The sequence below is a fragment of the Carcharhinus amblyrhynchos genome, chromosome 29 (assembly GCF_965287045.1).
Source record: "Carcharhinus amblyrhynchos chromosome 29, sCarAmb.v2.hapA, whole genome shotgun sequence".
NCBI classification, from domain to species: Eukaryota; Metazoa; Chordata; class Chondrichthyes; order Carcharhiniformes; family Carcharhinidae; genus Carcharhinus; species Carcharhinus amblyrhynchos.
Window position 1 is genome coordinate 33,283,328 of NC_137352.1, and position 13,383 is coordinate 33,296,710.

The following is a 13,383-nucleotide window of genomic DNA, read 5'->3' on the forward strand; positions in this document are numbered from 1 at the left end:
TGCTGTAACTTTCTTTGTTCTAAGACCAGAAAATCCCACCCGAGGTCAATGGACCTTTGCATGGTCCGTGTCCTGCCCACTATGACTGCAGATGGAAAAATTCCTCCCTGGAGGTGTTTTTGTTCCAATATCAGACCTTTGAAACAAGGGAAGAAGGAAGCTAAATTGAGAATGAATAAAAAAAGCTGGGACATAGAATATGTTTTTAATTAAATTAGAAGACAAAGGCCCTGAAACCTTAATAATTGATCAAATTTACATCCAGAAACCTCATTCAGCACTGGCCAAAACTGAGCAAAGTTGAGATTGTAGTAGGTGATACACCACATAAGGCGACGCACATGGATTTAAGGGAAGTAAGTGGGAAATTGGAACGGATGTATAGGGATCCAACCGGTAGTGTGTCAGGGGCTTGTGCCTCAGCTTGACTGTATCCTGTTTATCACACTGTAGCGATGAGGTAAGGCAAAACAAGAAACTATTGGTGTAACTTCACAGATCTGTCTGGATTTTTTGATTTGATTTATTATTGTCACGTGTATTAGTATGCATGAAAAGTATTGTTTCTTGCACACTTCACAGAGCATACCATTCATACAGAAGGAAAGGAGAGAGTGCAGAATGTTAGTCAAAGCTATGTGTAGAGAAAGATCAATCTAATGCAAGATAGGTCCATTCAAAAGTCTAATGGCAACCGGGAAGAAGCTGTTCCTGAGTCAGTTGGTACGTGACCTCAGATGAAATCAAGTCATCATTCTAACATGTACCTGTTTGCAAAGTAGCAAATGTACGCATCGGTATATAAAATAAATCATTCAACAAAGTCCACACGGCCCAACAATTAATAGGTTCTAACAGCACAGCTCACTCGATTAGTGAGGAGATACCTGAGGGTGTTAGGGAAGGTGAACAATGTTTTCTGATCCCATTTATCAGACACTGAAGACATGATGAGCATTTCCAAAATCGTTTTGATGCCTTTATTTCATACTAAAGGGTCAGGCAGACAGAATAGTATACAGCTAGGAAAAGAGGAGAGTGAGAATAAATTTGAGTATTGCTGAAAAAGACACATGCTGTTGAAGCTAATTTTCTTGCACTTATCAGGACAGATGCATGAATGCCAAATTGCAAAGGAATCAACAATTAATACTGTTTGAGGAACCGGTGCTTACTGGCTGGCATTGGTCAAAGTGTTGCTATGGAAAATGCCTAAGGGAGCTATTGTTCCCCATTCCTTAATAAAAAAAAAGCAATTCCTGGACACGTTCTTTTTGCCTGCAGAGGACAACTGGATAGCCCTTTCAAAAAGTCAGCACAAGCATAGGAATGGTTTCCTTCTAATGGCCTTCTAAATCCATACTCAAACATTAACTCCAAAACAAAAATGACAATTTGCATTTAGACTGCCTTTAGCATTTCAAGATGTTTAAGAAACAATGTTCAACACTGAACTATTGGGAGGAGATTTTAGAGATCACCTTTATCAAAGAGGTAGGACTTAAGAAGCATCTGGAAGGAGGAACAGAAGTTTAGAATAGGCAGCAACACCTCTTCCACGATCATCCTCAACAACGATGCCCCACAAGGTTGTGTTCTCAGCCCCCACTATACTCCATATACACCTGTGACTGTGTGGCCGAATTCCCCTCCAATTCGATTTTCAAGTTTGCTGACGACACCACCACAGTGGGTCGGATCTCAAACAACGACGAGACAGAATACAGGAATGAGGTACTGAATCTAGTGAATAGGTGCAACAACAATAATCTCTCCCTCAATGTCAACAAAATGAAGAAGATTCTCATCGACCTCCGGAAGCGTAAAGGAGAACATGCCCCTGTCTAAATCAATGGGGACAAAGTAGAAAGGATCGAGAGCTTCAAGATTTTAGGTGTCTGTCCTGGTTCTCCCATGCTGACACTATAGTTAAGGAAGCCCACCAATGCCTCTACTTTCTTAGAAGACTAAGGAAATTTGGCATGTCAGCTACGACTCTCACCAACTTTTACAGATGCACCATAGAAACCATTCTTTCTACTTGTATCATAGTTTGGTGTGGCTTCTGCTCCGCCCAAGACTGCAAGGAACTACAAAAGGTCATGAATGTAGCCCAATCCATCACGCAAACCAGCTTTGCATCCACTGACTCTGTCTACACTTCCCACTGCCTCAGCAAAGCAGCCAGCATAATTAAGGGCCCCACACACACTGGACATTCTCTCTTCCACATTCTTCTGTCGGGAATAAGATACAAATGTCTGAGGTCACGTACCAACTGATTCAAGAACAGCGTCTACCCTGCTGCTGTCAGACTTTTGAATAGGCTTACCTTGCATTAAGTTGATCATTCTCCACACCCTACATTTTGCACTCTCTCGTTTCCTTCTCTATGAACAGTATGTTTTGTCTGTATAGCTCGCAAGAAACAATACTTTTCACTGTATGTTAATACATGTGACAATAATAAATCAAATCAAATAGGTAGGGAATTCCACAGCTTGGGCCTTTAGTAACTGAGGGCACAGCCCACCAATGAAGGAATGATTAAAATCAGGCCCAAAAAGCCAGAATTGCATAGGCACAGGTATCACAAATGGTTGAAGGTTGGAGAAGATCACAGAAAGAAGATGGGGAGAGGCCATGGAGGGAGCTTTGAAAGCAATAATGAGAAGTTTAAAATTGAGGCACTGTTTATCTGAGAGCCAATGTAGATAACAGATTATAAGCAGAATGGGTGAACAAACTTGGTGCAAGCTAGAACTTGAACAGTGGAGATTTGGATGATCTCAAGTTTAATGGGATAGAATGTGGGAGGCCACACTGGAATGCACTGGACTGACAATCTAGAGGAAACTAAGACATGGATGAGGGCATTAGCAGGTGGAGCCAGGTAATATTACAGAAGTGGGTGCACTGATATAGTGGAGACTCAAAAGAGTGGGATAGAGCTGGGTGTAACTGGCATGCACATGGAAATGAATGCTGTTTTGTCAGATTGTGCAACTAAGGGTTGGTAGAGATGAAGTATTTTGAAATAAAAGATCAACAGTGGTGAAATAAGGTGAGATGTTCAAAGGAGTAGATAGACAGAATAGGATATTTTGGAGGGAGACAGAGAGGGGTTGAGGTCAGTGTTTCTGCTAGGTTACACACCTTCACGGCCACACAATAGTCCATAAAGTATCTTTCCCTTTGAGTCATGTGCATCCTGATGGTTTGCAGCCACTTGACCCAACAAGCAAAAGGACCAGCAGATTCCCCCATGGTATTAAATTACAGTGCGATTGCCAAGTCTCAGGTGAAAGTAATAGGCAGATTTCACTTGTATCAGTTCCTGGAGCCTGAGGTTATGTCAGCACTTGTCTTTTCTACAGTGCACTTGACACCTCTCCCCCTCCCTTCACCACATCTCCCTGTCTAGCAAACCTCGTCTCCTTGATGGCTTCCCTGATACCCTGTGCTCTGCCTCTCCCCTGAACATAAGAACATAAGAAATAGGAGCAGGAGTAGGCCATCTAGCCCTTCGAGCCTGCCTCGCCATTCAATAAGATCATGGCTGATCTGTCGTGGCTCAGTTCCACATTCCTGCCCTCTCCCCATAACCCTTAATCCCCTCTCTTATCAAAAACCCATCAACCCGCGTCTTAAAAATATTTAGCGAGGCAGCCTCCACCACTTCAACGGGCAGAGAATTCCAGAGATTCACCACCCTTTGAGTGAAGAAGTTCTTCCTCAACTCCGTTCTAAACCGCCCCCCCTTTATCTTGAGGCTGTGCCCCCTAGTCCTACTGTCCTTTCTGAGCGGGAAGAGTCTCTCCACCTCTATCCTATCCATCCCATTCATCATCTTATACGTCTCAATGAGATCTCCCCTCATTCTTCTAAACTCTAACAAGTACAAGCCCAGTTTATTCAGCCTCTCCTCATAGCTCAACCCCCTCAACTCCGGCATCAGCCTAGTAAACCTCCTCTGCACTCCCTCCAAGGCCAAAATATCCTTGCATAAGTACGGCGCCCAAAACTGCACACAGTACTCCAGCTGCGGCCTCACCAATGCCCTATACAGCTGCAGCAAGACCTCCCTACTTTTATATTCAATCCCCCTCGCTATGAAGGCCAGCATCCCATTTGCCTTCCTGACCACCTGCTGCACCTGCAAGCTGGGCTTTTGCGACTCATGCACAAGGACCCCAAGGTCCCTCTGCACCGTCGCCTGCCGCAGGTTTTCTCCACGTAAGTAATAATCCTTCCTACCATTATTCCTACCAAAGTGGACCACCTTGCACTTGCCAACATTAAATTCCATTTGCCAGTTCCTGGCCCATTTGCCCAGCCTGAAGCCACACTTTGAGAAAAGGGTACTGAAACCTCTCCGGCGAGCGGGCCGGAGAGAGGGGAAAGTAGCAATGAATGGACGGAAGGTAAGTTGAAGAGATAATAAGTTATTAAGAGTTAATTGTTTATCGAGAGTTGTTTATTTAGTAATGTGTAATTAAAGGATTTATGGACCAGTTAATATGGCTTATATATTCAGCTGAGGCTGGTTTTGCAGAATTAAAGTTAGATTGATCCCAAAGACATTCAACATCTTAAAAGCACAAGAGCATTTCTACAGAATTTGAGAGATATTTTCAATTCCTTTCCCAGACCTCCAAAGCTCTTTCGTGTGACATTATCACATGGGACATTTTAAACTGTGCACAATTCCAAATACTCCCTCTTTCCAATTCACTTCTGTTTGTGTTGAGAAAGCCGGTTTGCTTTAGAAATGGTTAACTGATTTATTACTCCCAAATTCACAGATCTAACAAAAACTGTACATCAAATAAATGCCATAATTTCCTCACAGACAACCTCAACAGTCATTCTCCCTCCTGGAAGCCCATTTCTCTCTTCACCACAAAACCTTCTTCCAAAGTTCCCAAATGTAATTTCAATATTCATTTAAACTTACAGGGATGCTGTGTCTCTCTGATCATCACCCTCCAGTTCACAGGATCCAACTTCTTCAAATTCACAGGCACCTCACCTCTGCCTGATTATGTATGTTGATGTGAAGAGGTTACTGAGTTATTTCCTCACTATTCATTGCAGTTTTAAGTAAACATTCAATAAGCCGAAAAAATAAAAGCTGCCTTTTCAAAGATTCTATCAATTCGAAAGGAAAGTCTCTTTGCCGTTCCTATCTTATGTTTGTCAAATTGAAACAAAAGATCTTTATCTGGAGTCCTTATCCGGTCTGGTTTACATGTGACCCACAGTAATGCAGTTGACTCTTAAATGCCCAGGCAAACCACTGGGTTTATGGGTAATTAACGGTGGGCAATAAATGTTGGCCCAGCTGGCAATGCACATCCCATGAACAAATAAAAACCAGTCCCATTTTATATTTGCGCCAGACAGGAATAAACAATTGTTGCAGTTCACCCATGTCGTCTTTGAATGTTTGCCATTGACTATCACCACCATCCCTTTAAGTAACATTTTGCAATCCATCATAGTCAACTTGCACCTCATAATCATCATAGATTCCTTTATCAAGATTCAGGACCCTAGTCTCAGAATGAACTATGTCTATCTCCATCTCGATGAAGAATTCTATCATATTATGACTGCTCATCCCCAAGGGGTCTCGCACAATTAGGTTGCCAGTCATTCATTCTCATTACACAACACCCAGTCTGGGATGGCTCATTCTCTCAATGTTGGTTCCTCAATGTATAGGTCCAGAAAACCATCCCGTATACACTCAGGAATTCCTTCTCCAGGGGCACATGTTCGTAGCTCCTTGAAAGTGGAATCACAGATGGACAGAGTGGTGAAGAAGGCATTCAGCATGCTTGGTTTCATCGGTCAGAACACTGAATATAGGAGTTGGGATGTCTTGTTGAAGTTGTACAAGACATTGGTAAAGTCACACTTGAAATACTGTGGGCAGTTTTGGTCACCCTATTATAGAAAGGATATTATTAAACTAGAAAGAGCTAGGATGCTGCTGGGACTTGATGGATTGAGTTATAAGGAGAGGCTGGATAGACTGGGACTTTTATCTCTGGAGCGTAGGAGGCTGAGAGGTGATTTTATAGAAGGCTATAAAATAATGAGGGGCACGGATCAGCTATTAGTCCCCATCTTTTCCCAAAGGTAGGGCAGTCTAAACTAGAGGGCATAGGTTTAAGGTGAGAGGAGAGAGATACAAAAGTGTCCAAGGGGGCATTTTTTTCACAGAGAGGGTGGTGAGTGTCTGGAACAAGCTGCCAGAGGTAGTAGTACAGGAGGGTATAATTTTGTCTTTTAAAAAGCATTTGGATAGTTACATGGGTACAGTGGATATAGAGGGATATGGATCAAGTGCGGGCAATTGGGATTAATTTAGGGGTTTAAAAAAAAAGGGCGACGTGGGAAGTTGGGCTAAAGGGCCTGTTTCCATGCTGTAAATCTCTATGCCTCTAAACGCTTTAGCAAGCGACACGAACGGCAGCCAGATAAAATAGCACTGATCAAAGTCTGAGAATTACACGCTGTCACTAAATTAAGTCCTAATTTTTTTAACATCATATTTTCTCTAAATGAAATATTGTAACTGACCCACAATTCTGATTGAAGCAGAAAGAATACATAAAACCAGATATTTGAAAGATTGGCTGCTGTGAAGTTTGGCATTTGGTCATAAGATATCCTTCAACTGAAACTGCAAGTGAAAGAACACAGGTTTTTCAAACCAGGATGATTAAACTAACCGAAGCTGAACGCTGATGTTGGACAGGATTACCCTACGCTGGCTGGACCTGTCGGAATTTGCATGGAATTTGTTTTCACATTAAACTAGCAGAAAAGATTCAACATTCCCTGATTCTGCTGAAACAGGAATGTTCCCTTCCCTGACTGACATCTGCCTATTCACCCCAAGTACCCCATAACATGTAAAATTTTAACCAAGTTATATCCACGCAGCCCCAATATCCAGCCTGCAAAAACAGGTCCGAGCTATGGGACGTTGCAGTGCTTGCTGCAGGGTTCTTCTTAGCACCATCCCTTCCTAATGTCTGCTACAACTCAGCTTCAGAAACTCGGAATGCTAAACCTCACCTTCACTTCAGGATCATTCAGAGCAAAGTCTAAGGAGTTCAAGAGTGATGAACAGGATTCAACGTGGAGACACATTCCAGCGGCTGACCCCTATTGCAGAAACTTGAGGACAGGAAAAACAGCTGAAACAGATTGCCTGCTTTTGCTCTCATCAGCTTGGTAGAAAACAAAACTGACGAGGCGACTGGGACGTGCAGTCAGTTTAAATACCCACATTCCAATCCGCAGACTACGTTAAAAGGATAAAATTTTAAGTTACAAAATTCCTTCAGGAACCAAGTGCTTTATATCTGTTCGTGGCAGTTTTAGAAGCTAAGGGAGTGTGACATTCCTAATTGCAAATTCCCACACTTGGGTTTAAAAGCAAATCACTCAGTACTTAACACAAATATGCAGCAATTTTCTCAACTCACCAGCAACTCAAAGGTGTAATACAATTCTAGGAAGAAAGATTACACGGAAGCCAATATGCTTCAATGTGCATCACCGTAAACAGTTTTCATTAGTGCCATCACTCTCCAAATCTGGATCAGCACAACCTATAATCTAACTGCAGTGTAATCATGTGGTGATCAAACTACCGTACCACATTATATTCTATTCACCAACTGTAAATAAAAATTGTAACATGGTGCAAGATAACTGCATTGTAATCTAACCCCACTGTAATCCTTCAGTAATCTGTTTTTCAACTGGATACAGAAGACACTGACAATGCCGACAGAAAGGGGAAAACAGGCAACGGGACAGCAGGGGAGGGAGGGGTGGGGGGGGAGCTGGTGAGTGCCAGTGGGGGGGAGGGGAGGAGGAGAGAGAGTAGGAGAGAGTCAGTGAGTGGGGGGGAGGGGGGGAGAGAGAGAGAGAGAGAGAGAGAGAGTGCGTGCCAGTGAGAGAGAGCCAGTGAGTGGGGCACGGGACAGAGTGGGAGAGAGACAGACAGACAGAGAAAAAGTCAGTGAGTGGGAGGGAGAGTGAAAGAGAGCCAGTGAGCGGGAGTTAAGTATAACTGAAGATTATTTTGTATAAAAATATAAAATTTGGAGTGTACAATATTTCAACATTGTTTAATTTTTTTTCCCTGACATGTAAGGCCCTACATAATCTAACTACAACTGTTTTATTAGTTGTAAGAAAATCTGATTCGTTTGAAGTTATTTCACTAAAGATGCACTATTCATAAGTTTCTACACTAGCAATGTAATGTTAAATTTAATCAATCCAATATAAATTCTCCAGTTGTTGGATGGAATATGAAATTATATCTCCAGATCATTTAGTGCAGTGTTCTGGTTTACAAGTCTAGTAACATAATCACTTCTTCACCTTCACATCTAATTATGCCATAACTTTACTAAAAGCTACTTGCTAAAACCACGCAAATTGAACTGCATTATATTCATACTGTAATTCAACTCCATTGTAACTATTATTGCACTGGTCTTGTCTTCTACATTGCACTCCATGTGCTTTAACTCTACTGTAAATGTACAATTGATGATGGTGCTACTATTCAGTAGAGCTGAGTTTTCGCACAGCTACCTTCAGGTTTCACTGAATTCCCAGTGGCAGCACTGATCACAATGGTAACAGAGATCATATGGGGTGTATAACACACAAGCAGTCGTGGGCATAGTGCTGATTTTAAATTGATTCACATTAAAAGCACAAGATTTTCTGCTCTGTTCACAAGAACAAATATTTAACGATATTTAATCTCAATCATGAAGCTTGATGAATACACGTGGTCCTTACCCTCAGCCTGCGCTCCGACTCTCAAGTGTCTATCCAAAATGAATTTAACCGCGACTTCAGATAGGTTCCCAGCACGGCATTCTACGCTATGGACCTTATTACTGGAGTACAAGCTGGCAGGTTCACACGCCTTTGTAAACAGTTCTGATCAGCTTCTTATTGTTGGATCCTTTTCACCTCAGCTGTATTGCTTGATAAATGTACCTTTGTCCTTTAACACATGGTTCTGGTATAAACTACTTAGTGTAAATTCTCTGCACTTCAAGCAACCTTGCTCTGTTGCCCCACCCTCTCTTTGCCCACGCAGGTGATTGTTTTGGAAGAGACAGCCCCATTGGCTGATGGTTCACTATGCCACACCCTCTTACTGATCAGTTTACCGAAAGCAGGTACCTGGGGATTTACAGCAGCCGAAAGGGAAGGGTTTTGCACAATACAAGTAATCAATGATACTGCTCGTGGTGACAGCTCCTACTCAATGTGGTCAGCTTCCGGTTTCTTACACATTGCAAAAAGTTGTTTCGCACTGACAAACCGATCATTGCTGCCTTAGCAGTTACCTGCTCACATAAACAAGCTAAACTTCGCCCCAGGGCTATCACTGCTGCTACTGTGTTGCACAGAAGCTGGTGAGTTTATCTATTCAGCCATTCCCATTAAACAATTAGTCAGGATCAATATCCTCTAAAATTAAAGCAAAATACTACAAGTGTCAGAAATCTGAAATAAAGTTCTAAAGAGTCACTTGGATTCAAAACATTATTTCTCTCTCCACATGTCAGACATGCTGAGTTTATGCAGCATTTTCTATTATTATAGCAAATTCTCTGCCTATCAGAAACAGGCTTTTGAGGATACATTAAGAGTCTCAAGGCGATATTATGGAACAGTAATAGTGTCACCCTCCTGAAATCATCCCAATCCAAGAGGGGTCTCAGTCAACACTGCTCTCATAGCCACACTAATTTATAGGCCTGGCACAGGGTCAGCGTTCCAGGCAAGCTTTAGGGGTGGCACATTGGTGAGCACTGCTGCCTCACAGCGCCAGGGACCTGGGTTCAATTTCCGGCTTGGGTTACTGTCTGTGTGGAGTTTGCACATGCTTCCATTGTCTGTATGGGTTTCTTCTGGGCGCTCCGGTTTCCTTCCACGGTCCAAAGATATGCAGGTTAGGTGGATTGGCCATGCCAAATTGCCCCTTAGTGTCAGGGGGACTCACAAGGGTAAATGCATGGGGTTATGGGGATAGGGGTTGGATGGGACTATGGTCGGTGTGGACTTGATTGGCCGAAAGAATCCTACCGCACAGGAGGAGCCAATGATAAGCCTGCCCACTGAGAGAAAGTGAAATGCCCAAAATTTCACAGTACCACCAGCACAAAGCAGCAAATTTCTGTTTGGAGAATATGCTTTGTAAAGAGGTCACTTTCTATTTTTATTCATATAGATGATAATTCTCCCCAAATCCAGACCTCAAAAGAAAGATGACCTGATATTCTAGCTGTTCAAGTGGCAGCGTAATGAGAAGTGCTATGAGATTTGCTCAAAGCTTTTACCATAAGTAAAACAGTTTAAAATGAATTGGACAGAATTAGGACTGCATCTCAAATTGTTCAGAACATCATAACATTCAGTGGCGAATTGTTTAACTATTTCAAAAGGAGGAATCTAAATACATTTAGGAAAATGGAATTCACGTATGGCTCCAGTTGAGGAGCTCATGTTGTCTAGGTGAGATGGACCCATTGCCTCCTCAAAGTCAAATATGGCTAAGCGGGTAGCACTCTGCTCCCTGAGTCAGAAGATCTTGGGTTCAAATTGCACCCCAGAAATCTATGCACAAACTCTGGTCTGGTGCTGCAATACGGTGTGAGGGAGGTGACCTCTTTGAATGAAATGTCTGCACCGTTCGATGGTCACAGAAAACTGCATGGGAACATTTGGAAAGAAGAGCTGAAGAGTTTGAGGTCCTGGACCACATTTATTACCCAAAGCGGTATTGCTAAAATAAATCAATGTGGTATCATTCTGTTTGTGGGGCCTTGTTATGCTCAATTTGACTGCCAAATTTCCTGCCTTACAACTATAAAAATAATTTACTGTCTGAAGTGTCGCTGTGTGGTTGTGAAAGGCACTAACTTAAATAGAACATAGAACACTACAGCACAAACAGGCCCTTCGGCCCACAAGTTGCACCGATCACATCTATACCTACCAAGCCATAGAACTATCTGTAACTCCCAATGCCATTAGATCCCATATACTCATCCAGAAGTCTTTTAAAAGGCCCCAGCGAGTTCGCCTCTACCACCACTGACGGCAGCCGATTCCACTCACTCACCACCCTCTGAGTGAAAAACTTACCCCTAACATCTCCTCTGTACTTGCTTCCCAGCACCTTAAACCTGTGTCCTCTTGTAGCAACCATTTCAGCCCTGGGAAATAGCCTCCAAGAATCCACCCTATCTATTCCTCTCAACATTTTATAAACCTGTATCAGGTCGCCTCTCAACCTTCGTCTCTCCAGGGAGAAGAGAGCTAGCTCCCTCAACCTATCTTCATAAGGCATGCCTCCCAATCCAGGCAACATCCTTGTAAATCTCCTCTGAACCCTCTCAATAGCTTCCACATCCTTCCTGTAGTGAGGCGACCAGAATTGCACACAGTACTCCAAGTGTGGTCTGACAAGGGTCTTAATCTAAATGTAAACCTTTCTTTCCTCCTTTCTCCATAGCCTTCTGGAATCAGGGACTGAGTTACTGAGACTGACAGTGAGAAGCTATATGTTGGTGTTATTGATATTATCAAGTCCATAACAAAAATCAGGTTAGAAGTGAGCAGTAGCTCTGGTCTACTGCTACTGTTAGACTAGATTGCTTTTTTTCAAACTCTCACTGACATCGCCTACTTTAAAGGGCTGGGGATTTAAAAAAAAATCATAGCTTGAGCTTTTCTTTAATCTCTCACTGACAAAAGTGGGCATTTTTAATTTTTAAGCAGCTGGGGATTTAAATAACTTCACAGTTGGACAGTTCTACAGACATTCTCTGTCCTTCAACAGCACTTACGTTTAAAATGCTACTCTAAAAGTTGGTAACACCCACACTGTCAGTTAAGGCCCTTGCTAGTGAAAATGGAGTGTTTGAATCAGCACTGAGGTGAACTGGCCCTGCTGAGATTACGTTTCCTCCAGGTGTGATTTACAGTCGACCCTCCTTCCCCTAGCGGTAAAAATGGATCCCGTTAGAAATGAATCCAGGTACACTATCTCTTCAAATTCATGAAAATTCAGGCCTTTTGCTTACAAATATTTTTTCTCATTCTTATAAATTATGTCCTGTACTCTTTGCTCCTTTTTTTTATTTTCACTTTGATACCACCCTGCACACAGATTTCTTTGTAAATATTAGGTTAGTTATATCTTTAAAAGGGTTGCAGGTTGCTTCAAGAGCTAATCGTATGACTCGATGTCGTCGTCATTAGGATGTTGCAGGCTCCTGTTTTATTTTCAGTTTGTACTCTGTGCAGTGCAGAGAACAAATCTTTCAATAAAACTTGTGTGTTCATTTGAATCTACATGTGCAAACCACACCTTGCTTTTGGGGAAAAAACACAGTTCCTAATATATATAGGGCATTACAGTTATAATTGAAAATATTTCTCCAAAATAGTCTACTATCCAAACTGGGGGAGAAAATCTAACTTCGCTATGTTTGTTACATAGGACTAACAAAATATGACGAAAATTTAAAATGAGATAGCAAGGAGAAAATAATCTAAAACACATTCTAAACATGAATCTCCAAGGCCCTCCATCTGCCTGCACAGAACTCAAGTCAAACCATTTAAATATTAAGAGAGTTAATTTTTAAGCCTTTGTAGCTCGCAAAGTTCACTAGACAAAACTTGGGAAGTTTTCTTTGACAAAAACAGATTATGCTATACCTAAAAATAAAGGCATAACCAAATTCAGCATGAAATCATTGAAATATTAAACCTAAATTAATTTGATTTGTTACCGTCACATGTATTAACATACAGTGTGAAGTATTGTTTCTTGCGCACTATACAGACGAAACATACCATTCATAGAGGAGAAAACAAGAGGATGTAGAGTGAAGTAATCGCAGAAATCATAGAAACCCTACAGCACAAAAAGAGGCCATTTGGCCCACCGAATCTGCACCGACTACAATCCCACCCAGGCCCTACCTCCATATCCATACATACTTTGCATGGCCAACCAACCAACCGGCACATCTTTGGACTGCGGGAGGAAACCCATGCAGACACGAGGAGAATGTGCAAACTCCACACAGACAGTGACCCAAGCCAGGAATTGGTATTATTACACTCATAGCTAGGGTGTAGAGAAAGATAAACTTAATGCAAGGTAGGTCCATTCAAAAGTCTGATGGCGTCAGGGAAGAAGCTGTTCTCGAATCGGTTGGTACATGACCCAGACTTTTGTATTTTTCCCTGACGGAAGAAGGTGGAAGCGACATTGTCCCAGGTGCGTGGGGTCCTTAATTATGCTGG

The 13,383-nt window shown here is 42.2% G+C and overlaps 1 protein-coding gene across 7 annotated transcripts in view; it reads right to left on the reverse strand.

The window, feature by feature from the left end:
• Window positions 1-13,383, reverse strand: part of arhgap32b (Rho GTPase activating protein 32b) — a 529,550-nt gene that overhangs the window by 82,510 nt on the left and 433,657 nt on the right. Inside the window, exon 1 of one of the 7 annotated variants that reach the window (XM_080214859.1) lies at window positions 8,845-8,907. The exons of 5 other annotated variants lie outside the window; for them this stretch is intronic. The gene's annotated coding sequence lies outside the window, so the exon portion shown is untranslated. Of the gene's footprint in view, window positions 1-7,092; window positions 7,158-8,844; window positions 8,908-13,383 lie in introns of those variants that run through there. One more of the 7 variants, XM_080214860.1, reaches the window with a different exon arrangement.